The sequence below is a fragment of the Stegodyphus dumicola genome, chromosome 5, assembly GCF_044657685.1.
Source record: "Stegodyphus dumicola isolate Sdum_Otavi_A_Nest chromosome 5, ASM4465768v1".
In the NCBI taxonomy this organism is placed as follows: domain Eukaryota; kingdom Metazoa; phylum Arthropoda; class Arachnida; order Araneae; family Eresidae; genus Stegodyphus; species Stegodyphus dumicola.
Genome location: NC_140772.1, coordinates 152,599,035 through 152,616,612, shown reverse-complemented (window position 1 = coordinate 152,616,612; position 17,578 = coordinate 152,599,035). Strand labels below are relative to the sequence as shown.

General features: G+C 33.0%; 1 protein-coding gene across 4 annotated transcripts in view; it reads right to left on the bottom strand.

The window, feature by feature from the left end:
- LOC118201520 (hexosaminidase D-like) overlaps positions 1-17,578 on the bottom strand; it is a 445,672-nt gene that overhangs the window by 384,794 nt on the left and 43,300 nt on the right. For all 4 annotated transcript variants that reach the window (XM_085817245.1, XM_085817244.1, XM_085817243.1 and 1 more), the window contains exon 2: positions 8,695-8,736. The gene's annotated coding sequence lies outside the window, so the exon portion shown is untranslated. The remainder of the gene's footprint in view (positions 1-8,694; positions 8,737-17,578) is intronic.

Sequence of the window (17,578 nt, the reverse complement as noted above, 5' to 3'; positions counted from 1 at the left end):
CCTCTACACAACCATGCGTTTGTCTGCGCCCATATTTTGAATTCTCTACCTCCCCACCAAATATTGATGATAACTTCTAAATCACCCTGTATAAAGTATTGAAGTCTCTTTTTAATGCCATTTATCAGAAATTAAAATCCATTTTTCAACAAAATACATAAAAATGATTTTTTAGTCCCTTTAGCAAAGCGAATATCAATGAGAGATGCTATCGTAGGAGGTAAAGAATTCTAATAAAAAGAAATTATAATAAAAAGTATATTTTAAAATGAAATCAGTAGAACAATTTTATTTTATTAAAATGGGCTTTTAATAATAATATTGTCGTTTTTCACACCTTTTTTTAATTCGCACTATTATTTGGACTATTAATGATTATAATTTAAGGCAATTTAAATTAATAAACATGAGTAGACTATTAAAATGTTACTAGTAGCTCTCTAATGTTACTGGTACATTTCATACGCAGTTAATATATTACTGGATAAAATTGGAATGGTTATTTAAGTTCAGTCTTAATACTAATTCAGCCTCGTGGGCAGAATGCAGTTATAAATTTCAGCATTAGCATTTGTTTTTACTTTACAAAACAAATATTAAAAACAAATAAGACAATTACATCATAACTTCCATCTTAAAATAATCTTGTAAATAAATTCCAAATAAAATAAGATGAAGTATAAAATGAAATCCTAAAGGTTCTGAAAATTTTTCTGATATACTTATTTTATTACATGCTGATTTAAATACCCAAAATTTTTGTGATTATCTTACATTAAATTCATATATATAATCAACACAAACTTATAGTAAATTGCTATAAAGCTGTGGACCATACCTATCATCAGATATTATTAGTTTTATCTCATTTCCGATTTCTGTGACTCGGTGAACTGAATACGGGCAATTACTTTAAGCTTCTTCATTTAAAATGCACAAAAGAACCATAGCTCTGTAATTAATGAGGGCAACCTAATATTTCTTTTCATTTTTCTTACAACTACGTAGTATAAAAATTTAATCGCGATATACATTGCGCGACTTGGGCCATTTTCATTGCTTCTTATACTAATGTCCCACTATCGACTATACGCCCTTTTCCCAAAAATCTGACAGAACACGACTGAAATTTAGCAGAAAAACCATCTTGATAAGACAAAGGACGCCTTCATGGAAGAATTTCTACGGAAATTAGCTCGTATTCACCTTATATATATGGAAAAACTACAAAAACTAACGATACAAACATCCCGTTTGCCTGTACTCGAAATCGCCCACCAGCGGCCGAGCGGTAAAGTCGCGGAACACTAGTAGTTCGATCCGAAGTTCGAATTCGCGAACGGGCCGGCTGCATGGACGTTTTCGTGGTTTTCCCCATGTGTAATATGTATACGAGCGAATTTCCTTTAGAAAGTTTTTTCCACGAAGGCATTCCTCCCCCTAGGCAGATAGCCCATGAGGTTTTGCCGTAATCACATAAACCAAACTAAACCTGGACTCTAAATCAGATCGAACTACCAGTATTCAGCGAACTACCAGTATTCACTGATGAGATTAACATCGATCAGACTTAATTCTAATAGAAGAATGCGTTATAATTAGCATACGCAAAATATATAGTTCTCAGTAAGCTGCGTTATCAGCCTATCTTCAAAAAAAGTTTTATATTTTAAAAAAATAATCAGATGTAATTATAACTTATAAAAAATTACAAAGGAAGATTTAAAATTTAATTTCCAAAGTTTAACCATTATTTTCACATATTTATTCTCGTACACTTTTTTCGAGGAATAACGCACTCCAGTTTAATGGATCACCATTCTATCCTAGATACCAGCACAAAGCCGACAACGCCCAAAAAAGCACCTTGTAAAGCAGTTGCAACTGCATAAAAAACTTCTAAAAATTTAAGACCAAGAGATGGATAAGTTGGGGTAGAAAAACATTCACAAGATCCATATCAACGCCATGGGATCATGAGATGCATACCAATCTATTCGGATTTCTCTGTCACAAAAGCAGTTTCAAATGCAGCATCGCAAGCGCGAAGCGGCAACAAGTCCCGTGTCGTTGTCATGGCAACGGGCAGTTAGTCAATTTTTCAACTCGATTCTTAAATCGTTAGGATGAGCTGAGAGAAAAGGCACACTGTCAATGGCAAAGATTTATTTTGTCGCTGACAATATATTGCAGCTGAGACCATATTAAAAGCTTGAACACCTGTGCAACAGTTTTACCAAAGATAGACAGATAGATTTGAAAGCGGCAGCTTGTTTCAACCAGATAAACTGAAAAGATAACGCTTTGTTATCGTTTCAGTTTCAACTCGAAATTCAATGCTTCTGAGAAAAAAAATTTTAGAATGTTTCTTATTCCCCTGATATAATAAATTATGTAAAGTATCTGCATGCAAGAATGAACAAAATCGTTGACTAAAGAATGTTCGATAACGTCTGAAAACAGCCCTCAAAACAGAAATCTTTTACTAAAAGGTGAGAAGACTTGCAATCTAACTGTATAACATTCTAATAGTTACATATTAGTTTCTTAACCAGACAGTTAAGAAAATTTGCTGTATAAAAATACTTTTGCCCCTCTAATATATGATACTATGGCATTTGAATTGGCAAAATTTCCTGTTTTTATGAGGATGCAATATTTTTTCACGCACTTACAACAATAAGACATACAATTAAGTCGAAATTTCAAATTTTATGCAATAAATATCGACTGCTTTTACCTTTCAGAGATTTGATTTTAATGTTTTAAAAAAATTTCGAAATAATTATACTGATGTTTTCACTGCAAGTCAATATAACATAATTTTTTCAGATATGACATTACCCGTCAAACGTGCCTTTGAATAGCTCTTTTTTACTTGCATGTTATTATATAGCTAAGAATCATCTAACGAACTTCATGCAGAATTGAGATTTCTGAAAGTGATGCAAACTTTCAAGTGATTGAAAATGAGTTGGAGTAAAGTGCAAATTTTAGTAACCACTGCAGAATACGATTGTTTTTACGTGAATAACACTTTTTTGTTTTCCAAACACTCTACAACAAAATAAAATTATAAACAATTTCTAAATTCAATAATCGCAAAAAATTACATCCAAAGCCATTAAGGTAATTTTTTAATCGTGTTATCAAGGTAATTTTTTAATCGTGTTACAATTATTCGTAATTAAAAAAATGTAGAAGTTTTTTGCAGGTAAACATTAATTAATTTTCTGTATGAATTAGTAGCCAAATTAGCCGAATGGTTAGCGCTGGATAGTTATTAGTACTTAGGATGGGTTCAATTTCTAGCGAACAAGCCACAACGATCGTTTTTTGCCCCATGCACAACCTTTCACCATTGCTACACGATTACTTTTTCCCTTTTTCCAAAACTCAAATACGTACGCATTTGTTTAGATGATTTTTTTAATGTGTTTCATATATTAAACAAGAAAATGAACGGAAATGTTGTGAAAAATAGTTTTTTATTCATGAACTAAAATTAAATACTTTAGCAAGAAAATAAAAGGCTGACCGCATTCTTCCCCTTCCTGAAAGTGTGAAATCTCTATGATGAAATTCCCCCTGGTGGAGAACCCTTACAGTGCTTTGCCAAAACTAAAAGCAATCTACCCGGCGAGCAGGTGGGTGTACGGAGTTTTCGTGATTTTCCTTCTCCGTATGCAGGGTAAATACGAACAAGTTCCTTTCCCACAGTATAGAGTATTTCCCACATTTTCGCGAGCTTTGCCACAATTGATTATGCAAACAAATCTGTATCTCTAGCAGAGAAATTTTTGAATGTTAATTAATTATAAAGGTATGTGCCTGTTTATATTGTCGTGTTAGCTAATCATGTTTACTTAGATGACAGCCACCACCCATTTAAAATGTAACCTTAAATATTTGATGTCACAAAATAAACGTTAGATTGTTTCTTACTTATTTGTATCTGTTTTAATTTAAATTAAATTTTGACATTGGACCTTCTTTTATATTTAACTGACTTATTGCATATTTACACAACGTTATTTGAAATTACTGAATTGTTTTATTGTTTATGTTCACTCTGAGAAATACACGAATTGTTCTTGAATGTAATTTACACAGTATTGGTGTCATATTACACTATCATGAAATACTCTGAGAAATGTTACTGATGTTGAGCATATTTTGCACTTTTACTATATTCAATATTGACATAATTACACTCTGTTATGAATAATATTTACGAAGTGATGCTGACTAGTTGCACTGAATGATTAAAGGAATATTGCTATATTGTTCTATACTTAATACGGAACACACTCGTTTACGAAGTTTTGCTACTTCGCGAAATATAAAGCGTTTATCTCCCAATCACTACATACATGACACGTTCTAAAAGTACTGCCATTCGGCAAAACGTTACGGTTTCTAATTTATCTTTCGAATTTAATAAATCTGTCATTATTTGATAAACTGAACGATTTAAAAGCAACGAAAGCATTTCTAAACAGTTTAAATCTTTAATTTTTATAATACATGTAATTTCTATAAATCAAAATACATTATTTTAACTAATACAATAATTAAGACACAATAACACGCCGAACAAATACTAATTCAGAAGTCAAACAACAAAAATCAGCGTTATATTTTCAAAATTTTCACAAGTGAAACTTCACTGTGAAAATTTTGAAAATGTAAGGCTGATTTTTGTTGTTTGACTTCTGAATTAATACAAGAATGTTAACGTTATATTTTATATTTAGTTTCTAAGCACTTTTCCTTTAATGTTCATTTTATTATGTTTTTCTCAGACATAATTTTTATGTGCATTTTTATCTTCACATAAACAAAAACTGAGATCAAACACTAAAAACTGAAATAAATGCAAATGAATCAATTGTTTCTTTCTAGTTGCGCAATCTACACAAGATAAAATTATTTAAATGCTTCTTACATTCTTCAAATTAATAGTATCAAATAATTGCTAAATTGCATGTAACTTGGGATAATAACTAGGAAGAAAATAATAGAAATTAATTTATAACATTACTTCATAGCTTTCCCAAACTTGTTTCATGAGCAGATTTTAGCAACTAAATGGCTTTATCAAGAAAGAAAAGAAAATAATAAAATCACTAGCTAAAAATGACGTAGGAACCGAGTTTTACCCTTGAATAAACTGTGGGCACCGGCGGCAGGTAGCGTATCTGACTTCGTATTATGATTAGTACATTTGTGAGGTTGCGTAATACTGCATTTTAAACTCAAAACATATTTATTACAATTACGAGCTCTTTTAAAATATAAAAAATTCATGGATAGCATAGAACAGTTATTAAAGTGAAATATTGTCCTCGTGACGTAAGGATTCTGATAACGAGGGTCTCTCTAGTCGAGAGCTCAAGAGCATTCTGGGGTCTTGTTCCGATGTAAACAATCGGTAGACTGAATTGGCCATGCCTCCTTAATTTTTCAGTAGTATTTTACATCCTCTGATTCGTTATATCTGGAACGAGGAAAAACAAGATCATTGGTTTGTCATCCCTCCTGAAATCGAGAGGCTCTGACGACAGACCCAGTGCAGAATGCTAAAAGCTCTTGGCACTAATCGTGAAGTTATGTCTCTTGTACTGTCAAATGGAACGAATTATTGTGTTTACGATGTCAGAACCATGTCGTATGACACATCGCAAAAGCTTGGAAACAAAGACTTGCGGGAACCGCACACACGATTTTCTCATCTCTGTGTGGTATGCCGCAAAACGAACTAATTAGATAATTGAGTAACTGATACATTTGGGGACTTGGAAAAATAGACGGTATATGCAGACTCGAATGATCGAGTGATTGATACATTTAGGGACTTGGAAATATAGACGGCATATTGTAGACTGGCATGATCAACTAACTGATACATTTCAAAACTAGGAAAAATAGACGCTATATGCAGACTGACATGTCCTTGAAAAGACAGCTTTGACATTTAACTGCATTACATCTTTAAAGCCGGTACGTCAGCTGTGAAACAAAGTACATTTTGTGTTAATTAAAAACAAAACAAAAAAAAACAAAAAAAGGATAAAAATAAATAAAAACAACTGACGCCTTTCCTCACTTTTTTACTTCTTTAAGTCGTATTAAAACTTATAAATATACCATATTTTGTTTCATTTATTCGACATCCGATGCATTTTTCAACAAGGTCTGTAACTGCGGCTGTTGCTGAGCGAGAGAGGAGAGAGAGAAAGAGACTTCTGCTCTCTTACTCTCGAACATTAAGGATGTAATTACTGGGAAAACAAATCGAAAGCGCTTGACCCAGATTCACTGAGATAAGGGATGTACGAAAGGGAGGAAAGAGTGGAAAAAGAGGGAAGGAATACACACACACACACACACACACACAAAAAAAAAAAAAAAAGAAGCAAAATAACTGGCGAACTGCAACCAATCAATCTGAGCGAGATTCGGAAAAATGAAAAGAAGCTCGGCGAATTCATTTTGGATAAGTACACGCGTGACGTTTCTGTGACAAAGAATTGTCCAGTTAAGTTATGTTTAATGAGACCGATAAAATGGAATTGGAGGAGTGGGGGTCGACTAGAGAAGAGTGAATTAGTTATCAGATAAGGAAAAGAGTTAAGTCCCATTCGAAATAAACATATTATTAAAGATAGCGGGGAGAGGGTTGGAGAAAAACGTATTATTTTGCACAAAAGGGAAAGTTGAAAATTTCCATTTTTCATTAAATAAAATATCAGGGCATGAGGAAGAAGATTGAACTACTTAAAATTAATTACAAAAACTACAAAAAGAAATCATTGTTGGAACAGTGAAATTCAATTGGATTAAACAGAAAACAATGGCGAATCACAGTTAATTATTTCCAGGAAAAATGAAATGTTTTTTCATTAATCAAGTAAATTTAAATAAAATAACTACAGTAACTCAAGCAAAAAAAAGTATGCTTATTTATTATACATGTTTGTTTCCTTTTAGACAATTGTGCCCACCAGCGGCCGAGCGGTAAAGACGCTGAACGCTGCTAGTTCGGTTCGAATCCCGCGAACGGGTTGGCTGCATGGACGTTTTCGTGGTTTTCCCCATGCGTAACGTGTATACGAGCCAGTTACCCTTAGAAAGTCCTCCACGAAGGCATCCCTCCTCTTAGGCAGATAGCCCTCGAGGCTTTGCCATAATTACACACGCACACACACACAATCCTTCCCCCTTCGGTCAGAACACATGATGGTTATTAAAAATTCCAATAATTAAAATTTAATATATTTTGGAGTACATAAACTTTAAAGATTTATTTTTAGCAACAGTCAATTAAAAAAAATAAATAAAATAAAAAATAAACCCTCTTCTTTGCGCGAGATGAAAAATTTTAAATGATCTCATCTTTCAGACGTGAGTCAATAAGTTTACAAAAGATCTGAAATAATAATAACAATAACTGCTAAAAGGTAATCGAAAAAAAAAATTTTTTTTTAAAGTGTTTAAATATAACATAAATATATTCCATAGCTATCTAAAAATGTACGTGATAAATAACTTACATTACCACAATTTAAATGTTTTCCATTAGCAAAGAGTTTTGATTGAATATTTATTTATTGGTATTGATAGCAATTCTATTTTTGCTAACTATATATATTGTTACGAAATGTACAGGCGCGGTAAGATGGCTTCCCCGCAAAGGAGTTTTAGGGTTGCTACATTTGGCGACATACCATGGACGGATGGAGAACCTTCTGGAACGAATTCTTACCGGTTTAGCCCAGAATGTTCTCGAACACAAGCCGAAAGCTATATAAACCCTGCTGGTCCGCAGTCAGTTAGTGTGTGTGCCTCGTCTAGTGAGCTGATAGTCAGTCATTGAGCGAGTGTCTCGAAGTCTAGCGCCGAGTTGGTCGTCGAGTGCATCGAGAGAGACGTTTAGTGCATCGCGAATTAGTGCATCGAGTTTTGTCTTAGACTGTGCTGAGTCGAGAGCTATACTCTCGTGTGTCGTCGAGTGCATCGCGAGTTGTAGCCTGGAGAGTCTCGAGATTACGTGGAGTTCCGAGAAAGACCAAGCAGAGTCGGGAGCTGTAGTCTCGTGCTTTGCAGTGAAGCTGTCTTCACCGTTATTGTTTGACAGTGTGAAGGCTGTGTCGCTGAACGTGTCAGCGTGTTTATAACAGTTCGACGACTGTAAAAGCTGTCCTGATTAATATTGGCTAAATAAAGTGCGTTTGTATATTTCATCAAGTAGTGCCGTCGTTATTCATTCCAAATCCACACGAACCCCGTACGAACGTGAAGGAAGAAAATAACGTAACAACTGGTATCAGAAGAAAAACGCAACAATATTAAAGTGCTACAACTGCTAATTAAAAGTTGAAAATTAAATATAATATTTTTCTTGCTTTAAACTTCAAGGTAACTTCTTCTTTTAAGAGAATGACTTAAAACTCTTCATTCATTTACAAATTGCATCTTGAATTGCATCTACTGCATCTTGAAATTTGCAATAGTATAATATCTTACAATTTCAAAGATGCAACTGTAAAATTCTCTTACACAGAACATTAACATCCATTTGTGAATTGATGTTCTGCGGAGCGTTATGGTATGCTCCAGAAACATACGAATTGCAGTTCTTTAATTATATAAAATTAAATAAAATAAGCTAAAAAGTCATTTTTCACTTACTACTTAAGGCTTCCATATTTTAAAGTGAAAAGAGTGAAAAACCTGAAAAGAAATAAAATAACAAATGAATTTGTGAACATTATCATCCATTATTCCAAAGCTCAATTAAAATATATATATAAAGAAATATATAAATAGGCTAAAAATCCAAATTATAAAATTAGAATAAAATTTTACCCGTTCTGCGCTAAAGCTACAGGATTAAAGCAAAATAAAGTATCTAAATTATTTAGTAAATTGGAATAAAAGCAAGGCAATTCCTCAATAATACAATAATTGCAACCATGTATATAAGAGGTTTAACACAATATCAAAACTAGTCCAATTAAAGAGAGAATTTATAGTAAAACAGTCTCGAAAAATAAAAATGCGAAAAAGAAATATACAAAATTATACAAATAAAAATTAAGCTCCTTTTTATTGAAATTTCAATTCAGAACTCATCAGGGGAAAATGAAATAAAGCTGCATAAAAGTCGATTAATATGTTTCGAAAATATGTTTCGTTCTCCTGGCCCATTTGAGATCAAAAACCGTAAAATGATTTCATCAAATTTTATTAAAGACTTTAAAATTCATATAAAACCGAAAACTCGAATCTCATATGTACAAGAATTTTTCCTACACATTTTCGAAACACTTGGAAAAAAAGATTAAAACATTACATAGTGCCAAATGACAATTAAAAAAAAAAAAAACAGAACTTTACATTGTGTACATTGAAATTCAAAAAAACAAACTGGTCTAAAACCAATATATGCTAATCCGAAATTCAAAATCAAGTAGAAATAAAGTGTAAAACTAATAGTAAAAAACAAACTAAATAATTGGGAGATTCCCGATTATGCTAAACTTTTAATAACAAGAAAACGAAAAACTGTACTTAGAGATTTCTACAAATAAAAAGGTTAAACCTGAGCTTTAAACAGCTAAAAACTGAAAATCTATTTGAAACAATAACTGAAAAACGCAAACTTACTTAAATCTTAACACGACCTTATTTGATCTAACTGAATTCTAAAGATGACCAAAATTCGAATTTTGATGCGGTCAAAACTGGGTGCCGAGGTTCATGAATTGCCTTAAATTTCTATCTTCTATAATTTCTAAATTTCCAGTTATAATATGTTGGTGATGTTGATCTACATAGGGGCTGTATTGTGGGAGTTTGTAATTTCAAGTATCTGGAACATTAACGACCTAATGGTGGTTAATTATCAAGCTACCTAGTGTTCTTTCATATCGATACCCTGGAGCATCACATATAGGCATATTCAGGAAAAGAGATATGAAACCAGACGAATATGAAACAACAAACCTGTGCTAAAAATTATTACAAAGTGCTAGTTTTATCTGATTAAATTCTTGTTACTGTTTAATCTGTTATAATAAAGCACGCAAATTCTTTAAAGAAAAGAGGGTTTCGTGGAAGATTGTTAAAGGAAAATAGCTCGTATTTATGTTACACAAAGGGAAAATCACAAAAAATCCATTTCCAAGATATCGAACTATTAGAGCTTATTTGTCTTATCCACTCGGCCAGTGGCAGGCCTGTTTAAATTGAAAGAAGTTCAAGCAAAAGATTTGGGCCCGTAACAAAGTAGTTAACAAATACTAAAATTTAAACGCTATCATAGAAAATAAATGTAATTTATGAAAAATACACAAAATTTATGCAAAATAACATATATATTTATTATACATCATAACGGCCGTATATATAAAACAGAAGATTGTAACAGTTACTCTCTTACAAGCGAAGCTAGTTTCTACCGAAACAGCAGCTTAAGAATATTTGATGATACTATCAAATTTAGGAATTATCATTTTTTCAACCCCACCCCAAAACAGGCAGCTTTCATCACTAGATGAAAACGATATGATTTCTTATCAACTCTTTAGTACATTCACCCGTGATAGATTTAATCGGACTAACAGATCGTGATGACTACTGAAAATTAGTCATCAACGATTTAAGTATATTCTACTCATCTCCTACTAGCAGAAGAAGAAATAATGACTGTCAATTATAAATATTGATTTTAATTTCAGTTCTTGCAACAGAAACAAAAGAAGACATGTAAATATTTTAATGAAATACGTGTATGCGATAAAGTTACGGAATTATATACAAATCTGATGATTTGCGCTATAGGTGATGCAACAGCCTAGCCAATGTCGAGAATAACAACGGAAAAAGCTTTGGTGCTTTATTATCCTCATCCTCATAATATACTTACTCAGAAAGCTGAGATTTTTAATATTCTGCTGTTACACCCATTTATGAAGAAATCTCAAGTATGTCAACTGTCCATGTGAAAAATCTCTCTCTGAGGTCTGTGCTATTTACCTTTAACTTTTGGAAATAAATGTCAAGTCGAAACACATTGCAACAGGAAATACCTATGAAAAGCAAAAAGCAAATCCAGAGAAATCACGCGTATTCTTATATTAATGAGATTTGATAGCTTGCTGGTCCTGCCAAAATAGTTATCCCTCTCAGATTAAGCATGAGTTGCTCTACTTGTAGTTTTGTACCATTACAAAACCATTACATATTTTAGAGTTTTCAAGCAACACTAATGAGGCACTAACTTTTAACCGCTGTTCGTGTGGAAATAACATTGAAGGATAGAGATTGATTGAGCAATGAGCGGTTTCATCTACATTTATCTCTGGGTTCAGTGACTTGTACCTGACATTCGTTGGTATTTGCAAAAATACTTTACTAATTTTTACCATGATATTATTTTCTGCAATTACAATGGAATGCTCGCAAAGCCATTCAGATTTTTTTCGTATCAAATTTCAAATATCCTGAAACACCTTGTCGACATGCTGGTTGATACTGGGTGCAAGTTCTGACATTATAATCTGTTCAAAACAACTACAACTTCTACAATTCTTCTGAGAAGTCCGCTTTAGCTGCGTATCTCTGCATTAACAAACTAACATGAACATAGATTCAGGCTCTCTGAATTTTACATTAATTAGATCCTTTTCTACCAAATGACAGTATAAATATTCTCCGCACGATGACCAAAAAGCCATTAAATGTTGCTAACCCACTTGAACCCGACCTTGAAGAAACAGTCTCCGAAATAGAGGCTGACTGTGCTTCCTCAAATCCATATGGACAAAAAAAAAAAAAAAAAAAAAAAAAGAAAAAGAAAAAGAAAAAAAGAAAAAAAAAAGAGGAATTAACCTAGATCTTTACTGGGCGAAATCACAGAGACAGAAATTAAGAACAATGACAGCTACATTAAACGATAGAAAAAAAAGAGAGAAAAAAAGTAGTAACAATAACCGCGGCCATTATGGTTTTTCATCTACACATAACTTAAATCAGTTCCTGACTCAAGGATTATGATTAAATTTTACGGTCAAGTGTAGCAGGCGAGTCATGACCGCATTTAGACGATTTACTTTCGCAATCGAAAACGTTTATGGGATCAAACTATGAAACGCGAAATTAAACAATAAAGAACACATCGCGACTCCCAATGAACCTGTATCTATGCGACCTTCTGGCACAGGTTTTAAACCTTGAAAAATACAGTCTCCCTCCAGTACTGCCAAGCGCAAGTTACTTTTCCGAAACTTTTTTTTTTTCTTTCCCAAAGGTACTCAGATAAATACCTCAAAACCAAATCACATTTAAAAGAATTTTAAACGGTTGTTGCCTGAGGATAGCAACTAAGACATTTGATTGCTGAATGAAAAAACATAAAATCTACAGAGTTCTCAGAACTTCTAATCAGTTTACTGAAGTTTTTTTCATTTTTCTAAATTTTTACGTTAAGTTTTTATTTAGGTTAACTCCTGAAATCAATCTACTTCCTCTAACGCTCTGATTTCAAAAGACACTGGAAACTTATAAAAATTGTGAACTATTAATAAATATTTTTCGTCAAATTATGCGGAGAAAGTTTTCAACATTCAAGAATTTTAAGTGGCAGTTCATTTAAAGAATTCCGTTTTATCTTCTTAATAAACAAAGTACATTTTTAAAAATAAGATGCTTAAATGTTTTGACAAATTTTGCTTTCATTGAAAACTTTTAAATATATATATATATATATATATATATATTGTAACAAACTTCGTTAGTAATGTCTACACGATAGAATTTTGAGAAAAGCTTTTCTTGAGTTTCTGAATATGTGTGTCGGAAATATGTGAAAATGAAATTACTTTTTTAAATACGCATTTTATGTAATTCGATCATCAACAGAACATAGTTCTAATTTTTTTAACCTTAATTATCGATGTTCTACATTACTCACAATCAACTTGCGTATAATACACTACACTTTTCTTAAAATTCATTAAAACTTTGCGGGGAATCCTTTCCGCACAGAAATCGCAAAAGAAACAGCAAAATTTCTCACACTATCTATTTTTCTTTTGATTTAATAATGTATTATATTCTTTTAAATATTACTGAAAATGCACTTGCAGGAAAATATTACATTCTCGATAAGTTGATGTCGAGAAGATAGTAATACAACTTGGGATAAAAAGCGAGGATCTTCTATAAAATAATAAAATTCTGAAAGATATCTATATAAGAAAATTGAAAATAGAGAACACTAGTAAAATGACCCTTAGTCGGGTCAAATTTTATAATTTCGATAGTATGAGGTAATGAAGATCGAAATACCAAATCAACGCTATATAGTAATATATCTATTTTCAAAAATATTTTACGTATGAGTAATGGAATAAATGATGTACAACCAAAACGACTGCGAACATGATTTTTCTTTATATTTAATATATCATTAAATTTTTGAGAATATTAAATGAGTTTCAAAAGTGACACTGGCTATGAGAAATCATTTGTATTCGAAAATTTGTATTTCGAATCGTTCGCACCTTTCGTTTTATTCAAGTTTTCTGTAACACCGAGGGAGCATTGTTCAGCGATTCCTCTAATATGGATTCTCTTGTACGTGCAGTTCGAAAGTCGAGTGCTTTCAATTAATGTGTTAATAACAGTGTAACTACTGAAATAAACTATAACAAAACATACCTATACAATTCGTACACTTAATTACGCCTTTAAGTATTTAAAACCACAGATTATAGATTATAACAATGTTCACTTTTTATACAAGATCGTGTGGTTTTTTTTTTTTTTTTTTTTTTTTTTTTGTTAAAGGTAGTTTATTTCGGCTAGCTTTGCCAAAGCTATTATTTTCAAGAAATGATATGTTACCACAACAAAAAAGTATTCACCTTCTTGCATAAAGCATTCGACACCCTTTCAGGCGTTTCCTTCCTAGTGTAGAAGAATGACCCAGATGAAAAAAATACTCAGGCGTTGCTTTCTTTTCAACAAAAAGGAGGATACCGACAAAATCTACCGTTCTCTGACACCTGCTTCCGTTTTTTACGCTCATGTTTTTACTAATATTTGAGCCAAAACCTTCAGTATTTAATATACATATTTCTTCTGAACAACCGTACTATATAAATAAATAAATAAATAAATACTTTGAGCATCTGCAAGCTATAATTACCATTTAGCGAAAAAAGAATTTGTCAATAAAATAAACGGATTAATTAGCTATAAAAAAGCGCGAAAGGGCTGTATTTCTGAAGAAACATGTGGTAGCGGGATTTCTGAGGCTCATTCTTACATTACTCATATGGAGAAACAAGAAATAAACTTGTTGTGAGCTAGTTTCTTTTACACAAGGCCAAAAAAACGAAATCACCAGAATTCGTATTTTACAGATGGCTTTCATTTCCTTATTTTTTACTTACCAGTGAAAGAATACCTGGCTTTAGAATAGTTTAGTTCCAGCTGCTAGATGGTACTCTGTGAACACTAATGCTTCTTCCCCTCCATTAAATCAATGCAGAAAATTTTCAATACATTACACCATTGCCATGCACCGGTGGGAAAAAAATATGCGTGATCGGAAGCTTTGTGGTGTCATTTCGAAAGCAAAAGCCCATGAAAAATACCAAAACTAAATAAATAAGCTGGTCTTAAGTTCTTGCTATGACATATCTCAGCGGAAAACAACTCATGAAGAAGCGTGATCTAATACGCTACTTTTGTTTCATAAGCAGCTGCAAAACATCTCATCTCGGAGAAAACATGGCCTTTCATATCAGTTTAGATGGAATAGTTGGAGGTAAAAACTTAACTCCTCTAAAATTTGTATGCTTCAAAAGAACCAGGTAATATGATAAATATTTTTTAATTAAGTTCCTAAGAATTTGGAAATGAAAAGAAATGTTACACAGAAAATAAATTAGACATATACTTAACGTTATTTTTACAAGAGTTTAGAGTTACCTTACGCGCGTCATAACACATAACCTACCTTCATGAGAGGCCTGCCGTCTACTTCTGATGCATCCCATCACAGTTTGACGTAAATCATCAGTCGTCACAGATTTTCTTCTGCGTTTTTTCTCCACACGCACATCTGTACACCGTTGAAATATGTTCATCGTATCATTTACGCACAATACAATCATCACGCAGTTTTTTTCAGTGATAGATAGATGAACGCAGATGTGAACATTGCTAAATTACCAACGGCAGACAGCTAGACCAGCCCTCGTACTATATGAAGCGAATGGGGATTGAAGAGGGCTACCTGAATTATGTGGCTAAGCAGACAAACATTACTTCATAAACTATCAGTAATATTTTAACATGCATTTGGATATTGTTTACGTTTCTAAATTTATTACTTAACTGTCCTAAGCATATTTACGGATGTAAACAGACACGCCATTTTATTTAGATTACGGCATTTAAATTTTCTGGCATTCTTACAATGATTAATGTTAGTATTACACTTTATGTCAATGAAGAAAAAAATGTCCTTTGATTACACAATGTGCTACGAGCTTGCTGCATTTTATACCATATCACAACAGCCCATCCAGTTAGCTTTTTTTTAAATATTTCAAAATTGCGCGCTGTGGATGACTTCTAAGTTAACTCTGTATATAATAAATACCGGACTTTAATATATAAAGCTATATTTCTCAAGAGTTTAAAGGCGTTCAAAGAAGCTTCCAAATTGGGGGATATATCTGATTAAAAATAACTAAAAATTTTACTCTATACTAATTTTCAAAAAGGAACATACCAAATGAAAAATATTCGACAGCTTAAACATATTTGTTTTGCACAGGATTTATAAAGTTCCATTAAGATTTTTGAGGTACTAATAAGCGCCGCTTGCTATGCATAGTTCCAATTCACGACAGAATTGAAGACAACATACATGCATTTCCTTTTCAATTAATAAGGATCTTTGGCGTCTTTTACATTCGCACTCGAAAGACCAACTGTCACTGGCAAATGATTTCAAGGAATAAGAGAGTAAGTATTTAGCTGTTTCCGCAACTCCTTCCCACATTTCATTTGAAGTATAAAGTCTGACTTGATGTTCTGAGATTTTCTGAGTTACCTCAAGAGACGATCGATCATAAGTATTTTTATGATAAAACCGTTATGATTGTAAGTTCCTTGTTATGTCCAAAAGCTGCAGGTGATTTAAAATAAATTTCTGTTACTACTACAATTTATTATTAAGTTTCTTTCACCTTTTCACTTTCAGAAACATTTCCAAGCTGAGCTAAAATTTTAAAAATGCAAAATTAACTCAATATTCCATACAAGAATCGATTAACAATAAACCTCAAAACGAACGAGAATACGAAAAGAAGAAATACATCAGAATACGACTTAAAGGTGTGATGGTATTTAAATATTCAAATTTACCCAAAACTAACTGCTAAAGGCTAACTGCGCTCGCAAGACCGAATTTCCCGCAGCGTTGTCAGCTCATACTTAATGTTCCGCATGATAACGCATTGCTAAGGATAATGTGCCAAAAAAAAAAAAAAAAGTTCAGAACTACCATATAAGAAAAACAATAAGTTGCAAATTCTTTAAAATGAATTATATCAAAAAGTAAAACCTAGCCCTTCCCCTCCCCCCGGGTTCAACGTAGAGAACTTTGGGAAGCTACTGGCTAGGATCTGTACCTAGGCAGTCTAAGCCACGGGGGTATACAAACTACGAACTTTGTGGTTGATGCCCCGGAAAGGTCATTTATTGGCCGGACCGTGGATCTGGCGCTACCTAGAGCCGGGTTTGCTGGGTAATGTCCTTCTGCCACGGGCAAGCCCGAGTGACTGGTAGAAAGCAAATAGACGACCAGCGTCGCCATATGACGGTTGGTATCAATCCTCTCCAAAGTGCGAGGACAGGGGTTGAACCCCTGTGCCTGTTCTGAGGGTGGACTGACCGCACAATGCCGGCACCTAGCAAGGCGGAGTGCGTAATCCATAATAAATCTAGCCCTTTTCCTTAGAGCTCGACTTGTCAGATGTCAAATGCTGGAGGTTCAAAACAGTGCAACTCGAAAAGACGTCGATCTATTTTATCGACATGATGAGATGTATAGTGGATGGTAACAGTTTCGCATCTGATGAGCATCGACAATAAATAAATAAATAAATAAAATTCGCAAGTAAGATGATTTCTTTAATTTATTTTCTATTCTTTACTCAATAAATAATTATCTAACGACTTTCTACGAAGCTTTAACTCTTTCGTTTCGATAGAGGTCAAATCTGTTTCTCTCAAACATCTGAAACGCCTATACATATGAATTTCCGTTGGAATGGATTTCCTTCTCCCCCTGCCAATTAGAATGATACACCTTTCACAATAACCTACTTAAGTAAAGTGATTACTTCTCTCTTGCAGATCTTGGTGCAGTTTTACCCAATGTGTGCGGTTTTCCCTTAGGACAAGATTCCAACTTTTAGCCTCAATAGTTAAATTTTGACGCTAAACAAAGGAGAGAGAGAAAAGGTGCATTCAAATAAGAAAGCTATTT